Genomic DNA, 16,971 nt, shown 5'->3' with positions numbered 1-16,971 from the left:
CATGTGCACACGGAGAGTACACATCACCACTCCCTCTCCTCTGTCTTTGTCTTCTGGCCCAGTGGTCTGAGTTGTCTTCTTTAGCAGCACTTAAAACCAGTGTTTTTCCTATTTTTTCCCTATCCTGATAAAAATGTGTGTGTGTGTGTGTGGGGGGGGGGTAAAATAAGATTAAATAATCCCACAGCAAAGAAATTTGCAGTGCAAAGATGGGGTAAATGATTATACATATTTATTCATTTATTTATATATCTAGCACCCTCAGTCCATGTATGATGTACCATCTAAGGTGGAACTGAATGACCATTTAGTGGAGCTTGAAGTCCTCTTGTGACCTAACACGAATTTGTGGTGGAATATGGCCCTCTAGTGACTTACCCTTCAACTACAAGCAGACTTTAAAAGTAGCTGATGTGCATCAAATTTAATAGATGCTTAAAAGAGAAATAAAAAAAGTAGCCTATAATCTCTTGTGACTTTTCTTGTCATTATCTGTACATGTTACTTGTTATTTAGGTATACTTAACAGGGTGAATTTGACAGCATTGTTCATTTGTGTGACTCACGCAACCCTTTGTAATCCCTGTGACAAAATTGCTAATCAGTTTGCATTAACTTAAATCAGCCTTGAACAAATATACTGACTATAGTGACTTCAGACGTTTACACAAACATCTGATATAAAGAAGTCGTGCATTAATAATCCTGAAAATAAGGGTTTCTGTCCTTAAAGGTTTGAATCGCTCATGGAATTTTACAGCCACAGCAGCTGATGATGTGAGACAGTAATTTCCTCTGTAGGGTGAAAATACCATGGGCAGGACTAGTGGGGATGACATTATGGAAGAGTGCCAAAAGACTTGGACACAAAACTGTCTGTTTGTGGTGTACTCAGTGATACTGTCACATAATGTACTGTGCGTTTCAAAAGTTCACAGAGTAGCAAGTCAGCACAAGAAGTTCTGTTGCTCATTATATTAGAGAAGGAAATGTGCATAAGCTACTGTACAGTCAGGTCATAAAGTGGCAAGCTGTTTTATTTTTGCAGAAATATAACAACACCAAAGCCAATATAGCATAATGATAATGTAACTGCTGTAGCATTAAAACACTGCAGCAAAACAGAGTGACACATGAGTGGATTCTCTTTCTGTTGAAACCAGTCGACGTTTCACTGATAATTATCCCATTTGGCATTGATTTTAAATCTTTATGCCAGTTTTCCATACATGCATGATAGATATAAGCAAGCAGCTACAGTAACTTATCCAATATGGCTGCCATGTGGCTGCTCTGAAATGATTACACCTTGTGAATCTCTACCAAGTGACATCTGTGCCATTAAGAATTTTAAAAAGTTTTGTGAGTGAGGGAGGTAGCAGGGGTCTTGTGAAAGAATGCGGGTTGCTCACCAGGCAACTTTCCAGAGTAGTGTCACATTTCAAGGCATTGGATACACAGAGAGAGGAGAGGGAAATGTCGTGGCAGCTATGTTGATGATTTTGGGTGTAGGTTGGTCGCCTTTGCTGGGGGTAATCCTTCAGGATCTGTCCCTAAGCCCCCTGAAGGCCATAGTAACCTCAGCAGGAATACTTTCTCACAAGGGAGGCTGAGGTGGAGAGTGGTTCCCACAAATAAAATTAAAAAGAAGAGAAGCAGCAGACAAAGGAGTAAATGCATAAATGGAGAAAACAGATGCATACTCACATACCTCCACCCCTCTTTAAAACTGCACCCTGACCCCGTGTTTACACCCGCCTTGTTTACAGGACCCCTTGTGAGTGTGTGTGTGGAAGATTAATATGCACTGTCCTGAACCTCCTTTGGCTTTTTACTAGAGCTGGACAGATAACCAGACATTAACAAATGCACCTATGCATTTATGTGCACTGCAAAATAAAAAAAGTCACACGCTTTCACACACACACACAGACACACAGACACACACACACACACACACAGACACACAGACACACACACAGTCATTATTGGGGTTGCAAGTGATATTTTTATCAAAACTGGTTGGAAAAGCAGTGACTCTCTTTGCTGTAGTCATGCCAAACAAACGGGCTTCTTGTACAGCATAAAGCAACGACTAAGTAACTTCGGAACAGCAAAAAAGAGACAAACTTTTTGTGTCTGGCTGGTGTCTTTAACAGTTCATAAAGTCGGAAATGCAAAATTACACATACTGGTGAAGTTGCAGTCTTCCCAGCTCATGACATTCTTAGCTGGCCCTCTTGCTGAGAAATGACATGGTCCTTAGCGTCCATGCGCCAGCTGTGGGGTCCTGCACAGGGATGAGACAGCCTCAGTGACATGCATGCAGGATCACACCTCATATTCTCTGATGCTGGGCTGTGCCCCTGTCCGTTCAACTGTCAGGATGAGGGATAACGAACAGCTGGGCAGTCGGGGTCCTCGGATGAAAGTTGTGTCACCCACTGGGCCATTCCCAGCTGCTGTAGGACAGTGGCAAGACAGGAGGAGAAAGAATTTCAGCTCACTGTTTCCCACCACAGATCCTGGAGTGTTGATGCAGAGCCAGAGACCACATAATCAGCAGACACATAAGTCCATGTCATATACTGTCTCCTAAAAGTCTAAAGGAAGGGTAGTTAAAGTAAGGTATAAAGAAATAAGTCAAGACTCAAAATACTTCAAGAAGCATTCATCTCTATTGTGAACAGGGCCAAACAGGATGGAGATACATGCACTCAAACTGTTGTGGAATTTGATGATGTGGGAAACAGGTGAACAGAGATGAGGGAGGTCCTTTGTCCTCTGGGCCAAACAGTAAGCTAAAGAGAGGTACTGAAAAATGCTTTGAAGTGACAAATAAAAATGTGAGACTGTGGACAGCTGTAGATTTATGAGGATGACAAATCTGCATATAATCTGTGCTAATCATACGGGCCTTGCTCCTGGTTGAGATAAAAGCTTCTCCTCTTTTTCCCAAAATACCCACCACTAAGTAGGCATGTAACCAGAAGAGCGGGAAAGGCCTCAATTGGTAGGTTCACAGTTTTATGTTCCCTCTCAGTTTAGAAGATAGGGACCGAGCAAAGTCACAGACAGTTGCTGTTCTTTTCCTGGTTTTGATAACTGGCATTGCAAGGCCAATCTGAGTGCTGGGCATATCAGAATAAATTCATAATTACATTTGTAATTCATAGATTATCATTGATGCGCAGCAACAACTCATGTGACAAAGCCAATCACTGTAGTCTCAGTGGAGTCCCAGCTGATGGCAATGAGTAGTAGGACCAGTAGGTGGCACTGTTTCCATTTCAATGGCCTTTCGTGCACTTGCGGACGCTACAGGTGCTATTTTTAGGAGATGCGTCACTGCAAACTGTAGTCTGTAGATGCAGCTGTTGAAGCGGTCCTGTTTTGCTATTGTATGTAGGTAATAACAAGCAAATAAAAGCCTCTTTACAAGCTACTTGAGAGTCCCATAGGCTATCTCTATTATCATATGGTACATTCATATAGAGTAATACATATGAATGCACCAGAGGAAGAACTTGACACTAGAACATTTTTAAATAATGAAAACTGGATTGCATGAAAGCAGTTTATTATATGAGCTTTATAGAGGTTTACACAGTGGGATATAGCCAATCACCTGCAAGAGTTATCACCAGATCAGTCCGTTTCAGCTCTTTTCGCAAGGAGCGATGATTGATGAGACTATGGGACACCTGCTGAGGACAGACAGTGGCGAGATGCCCTCGTCAGATGGTACCTGCAGTGGCGTTGTGAAAGTGCTCAGTATGTCTCTACCTTGAGTAGGATTTCATATCGTCCCCTCTCTCGATCGAGTGAGACTATTTATAGCTCAGTCGTCATGCTGACCGCATCACGCCTGTCCTCCAATCTACACAGGGCGGAAAACCCTCAACCTTGTCCTTAAGGTAGACAATTAACGTTTCCACTTCGGCCGCCCTGTGTTTAAATATGTGAGTAGAAATACTTTGACGTGATGTATGCAAACTACAGTATGTTTCTCAAAATGTCTTTGTTAGTGTTTAAGAATAAGTATTAGCTAGTTTAAGCTAATGAATTATTTTAAGCACGATGACCATTAAATTGCTTTTATTAAACGGCAGTTTTAAAGCGTAAAGAGTGAAACGAAAAAGTGAATTCATATTTAGCGTGTAATTAGTAATTATTTCAGAACAATTGTGTTTTCCACTAAGTTAACTATATGTTCTTTAACATTCTTCATGACATGACTAGGTTAGCTAGGAAGCGGAGCATAGCTACTGTAAGGTCGGCGCATTAATATATGAATTAACGGTTGGGTCTGCGGCCACAGGTGGTCGTTTTGTGTGAGTCCGCCAATAAAAGCGGACCGGGACAGGAGGCTGCGACAGTTTGCACTCAACCACAGAAATGGAAAATGTTTTTTACTTAACAACTGACAGACCTCACCATCGTAGCTTCCGCCGACTGTTCTGCGTTACGAGATAGTGCAGACTGCCATCTATAAATAGACTTGCTTACGGATGTATGATCTCATCAAAAGTGGCTGAAATGTGAAAATCTTTATTCAAAACCTCGTCAGTTAACAAGGCTGCATCACCCCAGCACAAGCTGCACACACTTGGTTTGACTAATATTTTAATTATACAAAAAAGCTATTGAATAAGAAACTGGATGTACACGATCTAACAATCTTTTGGGATTGTGAGCCGTGCGATGCACATGTGAACAATTATATGAGTCTGCTAATTACTGTATAGCCATAAATCCTTAAAAAAATCTTATCTCACAACTACCCTATTACATTATATCTAGAAGTGGGAGAAGTATTCAGATCATTTACTTGAGCATATACCACACAATACTGTAAATACTATTACAAGTAGAAGACTTCAGCATTCAGAATTAAGTAAAGTAAAGGTAGGCTCCATAAGTATTAAATAACAAGTGACATACTCATAATACAGACTGACTCCTTTCAGTGTTATATGAGTATACTAGTAGATCATTAGATTCATGTCCATGTAAGCAGTACATGGATACATTTGATGTTGTATTGGGTCATGGTGGAGCTATTTTTAACTGCATTACACATTGTTGGGTAGTTTAATCTATCACAGTGCCCAAGGTGGAGCTAATTTTAACTGCATTACATGTTGTTGGGGAGTTTAATTTATCACAGTTCATCTTATTTGTATACACTGAACATATGTTTTGCATCTAGCATCTCAAAAAGTACAACATTTCCAACAGAAATGTGGTAAAGAGAAGGTAGCATAAGATGGAAGTGTCTTAAAATTGTACTTTGGTGCAGCACTTGAGTAAATGTACTTAGCTACTTTTCACCACTGATTACATTTTGTTCCACATTATTTTGTTCCATATTGCTGAATATTTCATATCCCATGTTCCATACTCACTTTTTAAGTATGTCTTTAACATTTTATCGCTTACTTGTACATACTTTTGCTTTTAGCTCCTTTCTTTTTCTCAATTTATTTTGCCTAAATTTGCACAATGAAATGTTTTTATTTAAAATTTTTTTTCCCCTATTTTCATATACTTGCAACATGCACAGTCTACGGAGATAAGCCTTTAACTGCCCACTGTACGATTATGTATGTGATACATTTTTGAATCTACAGCTACTTTCTTGTATTACTGTGTTTTACAGATACTGAAGAACCGAAACTGCAAACACAAGCAGATGAAGACACGAACATGCCGGCCTAGAGTCAAAAGTAAGGTACTTTATATATATATATATATATATATATATATATATATATATATATATATATATATATATATATATATATGGCATCTGATGAAAGACAGTGCAGCTGTTGTGATGAGAGTTTGGTTTTCATTTGTTTTGCAGAACATCCTGTCACTCCAACAAAAACTTAGCAGGCATTTTTTATGCGAAATTACACTTGTATAATGGCTTTGGTGACCAGTGCTCCTTTCCACAGGTGTCATATGGTGACAGTGTTTCAGTCACTTCTGAGCAAGGCAGTAAGAAAACACAAGAACCACAGACCCTCCAGTGTGCACACGACATTTTCACTTAGACAGTGACACAAGAAAAACACTGCTCATACTTGACATGAAAGCCTTTCACAGCCACTCCAAATTACCCTTCAGCTGTCTTTCCATTTGAGAATATTTATAATATTTTTACATTAGACTTGTTCTTGGCAGGTTAATGCTCACAGATGTCTGCACTGTTCAGATGGCTTGAGGGGGCAGGTACCATCTGAGCTGTGTCAGGGAGAGAAAGTCATTTTAACAGCACCTTACACGTAGCCCAACACATAATTTCATAGTACCAATGAATGTGTTAATGAGACAAAATGTTTTCGATAGAGCAAATCTTGGCAGGCATCTGTGAATTATTCACTGGACCTGATAAGTTGGCATGATTGGCTATACAATTGGCAAGCAGTATTCACAGAAGCAGCATGTTGCATGACATCCCTGCTGTGTAATGCATGTCAACTATAGTGGATTATCATTATTGATCTAAAGTACAAGTCTGGCAGACTTGTACCAGTAAAAATAGTCTATAGACTCTGCAGCATAAACACCCAGCAACTAGATCAGATGACATAAGAAGTGAGAGTGTGCTTGTTAATTGTAGTAGAGAGAATACAATGCCTTTTCCTTTTTTTCACAACTAAAGTGATGAAAGTGATGAATTGCGCTTTGTCACTGTGGATTTATTTCCTGTGTTTGTGTGCCATCCTTGACTGACCGTGACAGTGTGAAGGCAGCCTTCATGTCACGCAACAGAAATTGCACAGAAAGAATGCTGTGGTGTTTTGTGCCGGGTGACGTAAAGTATGACACGACAAAATGATTGAGCCAAATCTTCTGCCTCAAATGGGCACAAATGATTGTTGGGAAATTGTAAGCATGTGTATATACAGTATGTGTGTGCAGGTGTGCACAGTACATGTGTGTCTGTATACACGTGTGCCAGTGTATCAATATGTTAAAACATACACACATGAATGACAGTCATATGTTAGAATAGCAACAAGACTATTTGTTTTGGGAAGGAATTTTTTTGTGACTAAGAAATAAGGTTGTCATTACATAGTTTGAATAGCAGTGTTTTTGTCTCTTAATGAAGCAGCTAGTTAAGAAACCAACGACCTTCATAGAAGATGAAATGATGTCTTCCCAAAATTAATGACAGATAATGTCACAATGCATTAGTAGTGCGAAAGGAATGTCATGCTGACAGGTTGTTTTAACACGGGGCCTCCAGTTTATTTGTTTGTAACACTTTAAAAGCACTTAACAGCACTGCAGAGTTTCATTATATTAGCCTTATAATAATTTATTTTGGGATGGCCAGGTTATAGCCGTCGTAAGTAATATATTAAGAACATGAATCTAATTTATTAAATAATGCAGTTATTATTGTGAAGACATTGTGCATGTTGTTCCAACCAGACCTTTATAGCTCAGAGTGAATTCATGTTGTTTCATGTCATGACTCTTACAGCAGATTCTTAACAACAGGTTGCTTTATAATTCATGAGGTCATGGAACTCAAGACTGTCATACTTTAAGACATTATGGGACATTAATGAGTCCCAGAATTCATAATAGACACTATGATGACACACTGTGTATATACAAAGCTATTACAGGTAAATATATGGTGCCCAAAAGACTCATAACACCAAACTCATAATGTATGATAGCCTATTGTGACATTTTCTGATACTGTTAGAATGTCTAGCCTAATTGTGATGTTCTTATGTTCCACGCATAAAAATTATATTAAAATCAACCATGAGCGTGGAGTATTGTACTAAGTTTTAATTAGTATGCTGTTGTGATGCCGTGATATGTAAAAATCTGTATGATAGCTCTTCTGAAATGATACACGTGTTTTTTTTTGGGGGGGGGGCGGGCAACTTGCGTAATTCTGTATGATCCAAAAGACTCAGAAACAGCTTTGGTAATTAGTACCCAGCACCCCGTGCCAGTCAGCATAATGTGTTCTTTAGCTGGATTTCACACTTGGAAATAAGCTCTCATTCCATCCATCATTTCGCTTGAAAAATGACAGATGAATAATAATTATATAATTTCTCCAGTGGTTCCAATTACAGAAACACTTGCAAAATTCTTAACACAACACACTAAGAAGTGTGATTTGTTTCTTGAACATACATCTATCATGATATGTTTCTCAGCTTCATGTTTCATGGCCACGCTTGTTGACACCCTCAAACTATTTTTTTCTGTGGTCCAGGATCTATTATTGGCTCTGGCTGTAAGTGTTTTCTGTTCCATAACAAGATGAATCCCCAACATGGCATTAGGTTACCAGGCAACAGTGTACACTCCACTGCTTAGTTATAATTTTCTTTGTATAGTTATGATGTTTAATAGTAAGTGACTACATGGCAGTCAGCCAAAATTAACCACTGTTAGCAGAACCCGTAGAGCCTGATGTATGTCAGGAGGCGGAGAGGCTAGCAGGCTATATTTGGCTGCTATGTTCCCTTCAAAGAGACGAGTTCTAGGACTAGACTTGACATTTCTCTTAGACTGGAAAAAATGGGTTTGGGTCAGTGAGTTTTTGCGGGAGGGGGGGTGTTGTTGATGCCCAGAGGAAGGTGCTGGTCTCCGTTCTGCAGTGGCTCATTGTTATGTTCCCTCCATCGGTACGGTACAGGAAGCTTGAATGACAGGATGAAACTAGCAATTATGTGTGTTGGAATACAACACTGTCTTTATTACGTAAAAGGCTGTTAGGACTTTTTTGCCAAACGATTAGCATTACTGTAGTCCACTCAAGGTACTCATAAGAGCAGGATAAATTGTCACCGTTGATAAAACTTTGTACATGTATCTAAGTGAGTTTCATGTTTTTCTAATAAGTCAGCATGTAACATGTTTTTCTCTAACCTCATAGACGCATACTATAACCCTTGTGTTTTCGTGGTTATTGAAAATATGACATGTTGGAGGTACTGGTTTAACGCAATTATGACATGACAGGATGGTACAATAGCAGCTTGTTGTCAGTGAATAGGGAACATCCCTGAAGTGGCATCACCTGCATTATTTGCAATTCTCATAGACAATGAATTTTTCCCTCTGCAATGCAAGTCATATCACTTTATACTTTGTATTGCCCCAAAGTTGTGCCTTTGATTAGTCTCTTCTGTGTGTCTTGTATGTGTTTTGAGATTAAACAGAAGTAGTCCTGGGAGTGCAGTCCTGGGCTTTATCTCACTGTGTTGTCATGAAAAAGAAAAAGAACCATGTTCACAACTTTATTTATTTTGCTGTTCTTGGCTGCTGCTGCTCCAGTGAAAGCAAAAGAGTGTGGCTGTAAAGCAGACATTGTGCAGACAAGCTGAATGTGGCCCAGGTGCCACAAAACTATCCTGACTTAAATAAGTTTTTCCTCACTCACACTTAGTGTTTGTTATTTCTCTTCTTTTTTTCTGTTACAAGTTACTAACCATAATTGTTCAAAACAGGTGCATTGCATGCACAGAAATCTTTTTAATTAATCCTTAAAGCCACCTGATGATGTATCTCTTCTGCAAGGTGGAAAAGTCAGAGGTTTTCTCACAGTGCAGAGTTGGGGCTGGGACTGTTGGTGAATAAGGGAGTAGGTGGTGTATGTGTGAGGAATATTTTTCTCTCTGTATAGGTAGTAGGAGGAGAACAGTGGCCCAGAGGGGGAATCTGATTCCTGTTGCAGCTGAGACACAGAGCTTGGTGGGTTTAGCTTGGTGTTCTCAGTGTTGTTCATCCAGCCCTGCTGTAGACCCCTTGGCTCCCTGGGGGGACCTGCTTCCATTTGTTTTCACTTTCTGTCCAAATGGAGTTGGAGAGATGAATCATTCATGTCTTTGAGAGGCCTCTTGTGTGGATGAAAAATGGAGAGATTTAAGGTTGCTGCTTTGAGTGTTCAAGATAGATTAATAAGCTATGCTTTTTGCTAAAGCAACAGATTTATGACTTCCATTCATTTTTTTCTTCAGTCAAGTCAGTAGAGAGATTTTTTTTAAAGGCTTGCTATTCTTTATAGTTAATCTTTACATGAAATATATGTGTGTCATTGTCATTGTCTTGCCGATCTACTTATACCCATCTGCTTCTCTGTCTGTCAGTGTGCCCACTGACAGGCGCCATGGAGAGTGCCCCTGCCCTAACTCGAGCCTGGTCAGTCAAATCAGCATGGTGAAATCAGTGAAGGTGATAAATGTGCTTTGTGTCAGAGTTCTCGGTATGTCCAGCCTAACAGGCAGATTGTAACTTAACTGTCACAGGGTGGGGCCGTTTTCTCTTATGGCAGAAACAGACAAACTTCAGACTTCACAGGACCCACTAGTTGTCACTCCATGCCATCCCATCATCCTCTGGGGCTCTGACTGCACTGCCATGCGTCATGCTAAACATCTCTTTGTTGTTATCTTTCATCTGTGGGTACCTGCCACCTCTCTCAGCCCATCCTATGAGTTATGGGACTGCAGGAGGTCATGGCCTCAACCCCTCCCCACTTGGCGTGAAATGTGCAGAACAAACGGATCCAGGAATTACACAGAGATTGGACACACTGGCTGGATATCTAAGAGCAGAGTCCTCGTAAAGGTCTCTGCAGCCAGATAGGTGTGAAAGGGTTACCAGCCCATCTGTTTCCAAAACAGAAACTTTTACCCCCTTTTGAGGTGACAACATCAGAGCATTCTCTAAATTCTCCCCTTTAGCTTTGAATAGCGTTATCTCAGCAAAGCTGTGGACAAACACCATGTTCTCTTTAGAACAGAAAACTCATGTGTTGAAAAGATCTACTCTTAGTCTTTAGATGTGTTTAAAAGCACAGAATACAATGAATGAATGAATCAATGAATGACATCTTGTATCAGTGCACAAACCAAAAAAGAGTGAAGGTGCCATGGATGCCTGGAGTTTTTTTTCCTTTCTCTCTTTCTCTTATTAGGTCTATTTTGCACTTTTAAAGGGAGGGAGCTCCATACTTTGTAGTTCAAAAGGAAACATCCGTGCTCTCAACTTCATTTCATCTTTTGATTTTTCACACACAGCTCTGAGGAGATCAAGTGGTTGTAACAGTTTCTGTTTTTGTGCTGGTTATATCTACATGTTGTATAAAAGAGACAGCCAAAGCTTGTTAGGCCCTGTGTTGTTGAAGGGGATAGGTTGAAAAGTCAGTTTGGTTACTGGATCCGAGATGAAAGGCAGAGGTCAGGAACGCTGCAGCCACTCCCAAGCGCAGCATGGTGGCATTGCTGTGTGGAATTGTGTGCATATATATATATGCCTATGTATGCATGTGCGTGTTTGTCTGTGCATGTATATTTTGTCTGCCCAGCGAGTGTCTTGATTTGTATTCCTTCTATATTTGTGCTCGTTGAACCGCTGTGTTTTCAGTGCGTTTGCAACATTTTCTCTTCTTGTGTCCAGTTGCTTGAGCGCAGTGTTTGCTGTGCTTCAGAGTGTTTGTCTTCTTGGTCCTTGGAGATTGTTATGGAAAGTTGACTGTAATATCTTGAGCATCTCTAGCCGTTATTTGTTAGTTCAGTTTTTGCTCCTGTTTTAATCAGCCTGCAGGGTGCACTGTTGCTGAAGGATCCACCAGGGGTTTTACCCTGCTTGGACAGTGCCCCACATTTACGAGTCTTGCTGCCTTAGTTACTTCTATGCTTTCCAGTCTCTATCACGCTGATGAAGCTCACAAATAGGACAACTGATTGTAGAGACAAAAAATGTATAAGAAATTTTTAATATCTTCATTATTTATACCAATGCAATGACACAAACCACAATGCAACATAGATGTGTCAGTGTGATATAATAGTGATTTGACATATCTAAAATGTGGAGAGAGACAGATGTGTGGAGAAACAGCATGAAACTGGATACTAACACCCCATACATTATGAATTACATGATGAATACATTCATCAGTGATTGAAACAACTATAGCATTACTATTGTTTTCCCACCAAACAGTGTGATGACCCCTTCAACCATGCGTTTCCAACTCAGGGGAAAAAGGAAATAAGGAGATGTTTGTCTTTTTAGGCACTCTCATAGAAATTGCAAAATGGGAGCACAGCCTTTACAATGTACCTGGGAGTTTGTGTAACATAAACCAGTAACTTCCACAGCATAAGAATATTATAGCTCATCAGGGTGAATTTATTTGTAACTATGGTGGAAAAATATAATGCTGAATATAATGTTGTAATAAGATCCAGAAACTCAAGGTCACCAGAGCAAAGTGTTTAAAAATACATCTGGAGCCCCTCCAGGTTAATGCATATGAAGCAGCCCGGACATTAACATTGTAACAGAGGTGGTGGTGCACTGTGGGACATTTCCCGGTATGCATAGGTCTACCTTAATAATCAGAGGAAGAGCTATTTTTCAGAGGTATTGTTGCGTCTGAGACCTTTGAGACACCACAGGAGGAGAGTACTGTGACTGTGCTGTGGTCAAGTAAAGAAGTGGTGGCGTAGGTGGAAGTGGCTCGGACAATAAGCGTCAGCCCACCCTTCCCACAGTAAACTTGATTTCCTGTTGCACTTTTTTAGATGGACCTTTAAAATCCATGAATGGAGTTTCGCTTGAGTCTTTAAAGGTCATTGACAAATCCAGAATAACAGCCAAGCAAGAAGCATAACTGTTGTTAAACAACTATAGTTTTCATTATGCTATGTTGTCGGGTTATTTTTTGATAAGTGTGCTCAACATATTCAGGTCACTGAAGTGAGATTTGTCTTTAGAAAATCTGATACTTTGGTGAACACTGCCTGTCCTTTTCCTGTGACTGAAATAACAATGCTGGTATTTTGCCAAAGGACAAACAAGACTGATAATAAACTTTGTGGTAATACTGAAAATATATATTTTGTTATCATATTAAGATGATAACCCCAAGGCACTTGGGAGGGATGAGGCTATGATTATTCACTTAGAAACTGGCTCGACTAGCAGGATTTGGATTGGAAGGATGCCTCTGAACAGAGAATCTTTGTTTTTATTAATCCCTCCGGGATTTTCTAAGGTCAGATAAACTTGGCTGGATTCCATCAAAGTCACATGTGTCTGTTTGGGCCTGTGTTTGTATGATACAGATGAGGCATTTCACTTCTGCAGGCATCTCAGTAATGTATGTCTGAGAAACACTGATGCTATGATTCTACATGCTGTGGTTTTAGGCAGAAAAGGTCTCTCTGAATCCTGCGTCACGGTCATTGGTTAATAGCTCACTAAAATGCCAGCTGACTTTAAGAATGATCTCTCAAAGCTGTAATCAGTGCTGAGCCTTTTGGTGTTAGAATGTTGTTAGAGGATCAATTGTTTGCATTGCTTTGAGAAGAGATGCTGGGAAAGGGGGACAAAGAGGAACATAAGTGGGCTTGTCATGGCTGAGTGTTGGGTGGAAGTTGTACAACAACAACATGGTCAGTTTGATACAAACAGTGGATCAATGGTTTCCAGCAGAGATGAGCACATTGATCAGTAAAAATACTGAGAGTTGCCCTCTGTTTCCAGTGTGCCTTTGTGCTCCACATCTATTTTTAGAAAGCCTATGGCAGCAGATGAAGGCAGGGACCTATTCAAAGTTAGAAAGTAAACTGACCTCAAGGTCAGTGCACAATAAGTGGATGCTTTAAAATTGCTTTGAAATTGTGTTTTTGCCTTTTTGAAACTCTGTTATGGTTATGCCTGTCTCTGACATCTCAGATAGAAGGTTCACAGGAGATGAATGCATATATTTTTCATTTAGGTTTTTTTTAACTTCAAAGCCGTATACATTGAGTCATCTCTCTCTTTGACTAGCAGCATCTCTGTCTTTTTTGTGTTCGGTCTCTCTCACAAGAGAAACATGTAAAACTGCATGGGCACCATCTGTTATTATTAACTGCATTGCAAAACTTTGCTGGCAATGTTTCAAGATTAAGCACCAAACATGACTGCCTTTAAATGCTTTTTCATGTTATTTGATCCAACCTGTTAAGTGCATTCTATATCACCCTGAAAGTCCAACAGGAAATACCACAGGACGCCAGACAGAGTAACCCAATAAAAGCAAGAGCGCCGAAATCATTAGTGAGGAAACACGCTCACATAACACATCCAGATGTACAGGCTAATTGGATTTCACCATCAAATCAACAGTTGTAGTACCTTTGTGCTTTTATGAGACTGACCGCAAGGTATAGGAAAAATGGGCTGTTTGAAGTGACAAAACTTTACCCGTGGCTTTTAGCAGGTATAAAGGCTGAGCCAACAGAGCATGCTATACTCCATATGCAGAGACTGGTGCAGCAATGTGCCATGGCTTCACTCCCTAAATTGATCTAGGAACTCTTCCACACTTGGCAATGGTGACTCATCAGGGGATGATGTAAGTAAGATGGTAGGCATTGAGGTAATTGGTGTGGAGAGGTAATTTCCCTCCAGCACCAGCACTGCCCCCAGAGCTGTGGGGTGGCCACTAGAGAGAAGAAAGTCAGGGGACGGGGGAGGGGGGCATGGTTACGTCAGAAGTTGCTGTTAGTATGCAGCCCTTCTCTTGAGAGGAACATCCCTTCTGACTGGAGAAACCAGCGCCTGACAATGATCACATCCGCCACAGTCCTCCCAGGGTGGCATGATGAAACTCTGTATCCACACAGGCAGGAAGACAAGCAGTAGGTGTGATGTCAGAGAGGTGGATAAAATGAATTTCAGGAAAAACAGACTCTAATAAACGTGTATTTATTAAGATCATGTGAGAGTCGGTCTGTGATCAGTTAAATTTACATTAGACAACCCCTGTCTGTGATACGTGAGGACTTAAAAGTTCAGACAACACGGAACAACAAAATATGGCTGACTCATTCCCTCCCACACATAGATCATCCACTATTAAGGGGAACAAAACGTTTTGTTGCCGGATCAAATTAGTTATAAGGAGTGGTGTCCACTCCTCATATCTGTTGCAACGCTTCAAGTTCAGCTGCCTTCCTTCTCCACTCTGACTCCCTGCTGGGTTTCATCATGCACAGTGTGTCACAAGGCACCAGTGCTATGGTGATTAAGCCACAGAACTCGGGAGTTGATTTGGAACTGGTACAGTAATTGTGGTAATATGAGTAAGCTTATTTTGAAGAAAAAAACAAGTCCCTGACCACAGTTTCTCGAAATAGAACGCAAAGAGCTGAAATACCATGGCGGGAAGTATCTCTTTGTTATATTTCTAGTCCCACTAGATCGTTTAAATTGACTATGTTGGAGTAAATAACATAATGCAATGTACGGATGCATGTGTATGTGTGTGTTTACTGACATTCCTTGCTCTTTAAAATGGGCTTTCACGGCCTTTCATTTATATTTGGAAAGTGCTAGGGGCACTTCAGTGGTCTGGCCCACTTGTTCCCTCATCTCTGATATTCCCCCACTCCACGCTGGTACTCTGATGTCAATACATACACACATGCACATTCACAGGCACACAGACACACAGAGTCTGTGTTTGATATGAGGGAGGTGACAGACAGTCGAGCCCTGGCCCTGGAGAGCAGAGCGGAGTGGCTCTCCTGCAGGGACACTGACGTTCACACTTAAATGCTTTAATAGGACTAAAGTAGACAAAGGCCGCTGGTGACGCAGTAAGTGCTATAATGGGCTTGCCACATTGCAGGTTTATTGGACCCTGCCTATTGGACAGAGCTATTTCCAATCCCACAATCCCTCATCAGCCTCAGGAAGCTAGTTATAAATAAAAAGTGTAGGTTAATCGCTGCTAACATGTTGTCTCTGTTTTTTTTTCTTTTGAGGAGCAGTAGGGCAGGTCGGCCGAGGTTCTTAAAGTTGATACTTGGAACTAATTATTCACTTACAAATGCAGAAAAATTAGTTTGATTTATTATACATTTGTATGACAAAATAAAGCACAAATCTGTTTATATTGTGCAGGACATTCTGTAAAGAGCCAATCAACAAATAAATAAATGTTCAAAAGTAATCCACATATGAATGATCGGTAAACACTCTATATTAAGGTTTGCATATTCACCGTTAGCTAGTTTCTTATTAGCATGCATATTAGCAGCATACCGGCACTTTATTTGTCATTATAAAGCACTTATTAATGCCTTACTCTGCATGACCGTATTCTACAACTACCTAGATATTAACTAAGAATATCCCCTTAGTAACCTTCTGATTACTGCTTAGTGATTTTAAGTAAGGAAGCTGTACTATAATAAAGTAACCCCAATCCTTAAGAACCCTAACCCCCAGAATAAGGCATTAATAAATTCTTCATAATGACTAATAAGGAGCCAGTATACCACTAATGTGCATGCCAGTAAGCCAACTAGTTAATGCTGAATATGTGTCTCTTAATATAAAGTGTAACTAAATGGCAAAAAATAGTCTCTGAGTTTGCAGCATATAGTATTTTTTATTGTGTAATAGTGGAAAAACACAGGAACAGGAACAAAGCGTTTTGACCTTTTAATTTCAGGATTTGGGAAAGAGTTTGACGAAATCACATTGTCAAATATGTCGTATAAATAGGAATTTTATTGTCATGATAATTGTCATTCATGTGACAGCCTAACTTCTTCTTTGGTCAATTATGCCTTAGCCTGTCTTGAGGTCGGCCACTAGGGTCAGTGCTTGCCTGCTCCGACAGATACTGTGACAGATGGAGCTCTGGGTCTTTAGCCATCATTACCTTGGACTTGAAGGCTTGTTATCTCTCACACCATCTTATCCAACTTGAATGCCAAAACTAATTTTACGAAGATCAGGCGTTTGCAAAATCTGTTTCACTATAATGTGTCACTTAGGGAAGATTGGAATAATCATGTCTTGATAGATTTGCCACAGTGCTCTATGGCTATCTTTGTGAAAATCATTCTTCAGCTGTTACAGAGATGAAAATATTGTATTGAGATAATTAATCAGAGTTTTGTTATA

The sequence above is a fragment of the Chelmon rostratus genome, chromosome 8 (assembly GCF_017976325.1).
Source record: "Chelmon rostratus isolate fCheRos1 chromosome 8, fCheRos1.pri, whole genome shotgun sequence".
Lineage (NCBI taxonomy): Eukaryota > Metazoa > Chordata > Actinopteri > Chaetodontiformes > Chaetodontidae > Chelmon > Chelmon rostratus.
This window is presented reverse-complemented; position numbering follows the sequence as displayed.